A 2,578-nucleotide genomic window follows, 5' to 3' on the forward strand; every position below is an offset into this window, starting at 1 on the left:
TCTCACTCCGCACGTTTCCGAAGCATAAGGGTATGTTTACGCCCGGTTCCAAATACCGCTGAAGAAAGCCCATTCGGTCCAGATCATGATGTCTTACTTTTAGGGAAGTGGGAGGATAGGAGCAGGGTTTTACTCTGACGAAGTAACAACCGGCCAAGGCCCGCCTGCGACGATGTGATACAACAACGAAAAAAAAGGAAAAATAAAACAAAAAAATACAAGAGTTTTCTTTATTGTTGTTTAGGCAAAAGAAACTGTGATCTCATTATTCTGTCGATTCAGGTACCGAACTGCACGAACAGTTTCTGTGAGAGGGAAGTCCGCAGAACGCCACCCGCCACTGTCACCGCCATCGATCGTCTCTAGATACCGCATCAGTGTGCAGGGCATTATTTTGAACCAAGTGGAAGTCTCTGTACATATTTGTATTCAGAAGAAACAGTGTTATCGTTGTTGTATTTGAAGACAAGTTGAAAACAGTTAAAAAAAAAAAAACAAAAAAAAAAGTTTGTGACAAAGAAAAAAAAAATCCACAGCCAAGGGTTGTCCTGCTAGCACATTTTTACAGAGAAGAGCTATTTTTACTGGTGATTTTCTAGGCATTGATATTGCTATCCTTTTAAAAAGTACAAAACTTCCAAAATTACAAGCACTTCCACAACAATAGATTGTATGGTACTTTTTGTTACTTTTGTAGATGTGGTCGTTCCTTTGCTACTGCACCGTTTTGTAAAGTGGGACAGGCCTTGGCTGTGTGTCCTCGGGGTCTCATGTTTTTGTTTGTGTTTTTTGTTTTTTTTTAATTAATAATTTATTGGGGGTTTCTTTTTGTTTGTTTGGGGAGTAAAACACTGTAGATGGGCCGAATTTGTGACTGTGTGTTTGTGTACTTGTGTACATGTTCCCCTGTTCCTGTGTCAGTGTTATAAAGCAGAGACGTGATGTCAGTTATCGTGGGGGTATGAATCATTTTAAATGTTCTCTATGAAAGACACAAATAAAGACTCATAGACAAGTCTGACTCTGTCCCATCTGTGTGTGTGTGTGTGTGTGTGTGTGTGTGTGTGTGTGTGTGTGTGTGTGTGTGTGTGTGTGTGTGTGTGTGTGTTGTTGCTGTTATAACACGCCTGATTTAAAGGTGGACTTCATAAAGTCTCTTTCCGAGGATCTCTGTAATGACACTGTCATTAGATTAAACCAGGGAGACGTCTAATACATGCAGGACAGGTGTCCTTCAGGACCCGGGTTGGAGACCACTGCAGGAGATGAAGCAGATGGGGGAAATGGGTGTAGCACTCTTAGCTCTGAGAATCATTGGGTTAAATTAAGGTTAGGACTCTGAGCCAGTTCCCAGAAGGCTGTGAAATACTGTTTTCGTCAGTAATGGTAAGATGATCATTTTAAGCACATTTGAACCAGGAATCGATTGATTATCCAAACTATTGCATTACAGTGTTTCAAAGGAACAAAATATGAAATGCCTGCATTCTGAATTAACTTAGATTCGATAAGTCCCTTTAATGCCATTCACTGCCGCAGTCCATGACAGTCTGTTCTCCATCACCATCTGGCCCTCTGGTCATGCTCTCACAGTCCAGTCAAAGTTCATTTCTAAAGCACAGTTGAAAACAACAGTCACCCTTCCTCGGCTGTAGCCTCGTCTTGGCGGAAAGGGTTGTGTGTCCTGCTGTGAGGTGGTCTACGGATTGGGACAGACGGCTGCAGTAATGCAGTCACTGTACCAGACTAGTGGTTCACGAAGAGCTGGGCCGTAAAGCGCCTCTCTCTGTTCACTGGTCAGTCTGCATTCCCACCCTCAACACCAACAACACAACAAGGGAGGCCAGGATGCTGGGTATGCGTGTACAATGTGTCTGTGGGTGATCTTTTCAGGTTTGTGGGACGGTTTATCGAGAGATTTAAACTTAAATCACGCGTGCTTCAAGGAGTAGTCTGCTCAGAGACAAGAGCCCTGCTCAGGGGTAACCTATCAGCAGGGATTCAAACCTGTGAACACACACTCACTAATCTAAACCTTGAGGCCACTGCTGCCCCAAGTTTTTGGAGTAGTTGAGTTTAGAAGGGAAGGAATCCGCTCGTTTGAAGCAGACTGTGTCGAGGGAACCAGCCTTCCTCCTGAACGCCAACATTTCATGGTGTTTCAGTGTGTACATACACACACATACACACACATACACACACACAGCCCAAGGCCTTTCTGACATGATGTAACACCGAAAAACTGAAGACTTTCATTTCATTCATTTATTTATTTTTGTTGAATCGAAGTCAGGCTTAAAGAGAGTGAAGAAAGCCTGGACTTTATAACTGCTCACTTATGCAATGTTCGCAATATGGATCATTCACATAAAACCAAGACAAAAGATTAGTTGCAAATGGGGTGAACATTGAAGCACAAACCATTTCTGCTCCCTTTTTAAACAGAGGACATATATAATTTATCAATGGTAAAATGTCCAAAGCTCAAGGTCATTTTTGTATATCATAATTTTACAGTGTATGTCACTTAGAATGATTCATTTGGTAAAACAAGGGTGTAACTTGAAACAGAAACATA

Source organism: Salarias fasciatus, chromosome 20, assembly GCF_902148845.1.
Source record: "Salarias fasciatus chromosome 20, fSalaFa1.1, whole genome shotgun sequence".
In the NCBI taxonomy this organism is placed as follows: Eukaryota; Metazoa; Chordata; class Actinopteri; order Blenniiformes; family Blenniidae; genus Salarias; species Salarias fasciatus.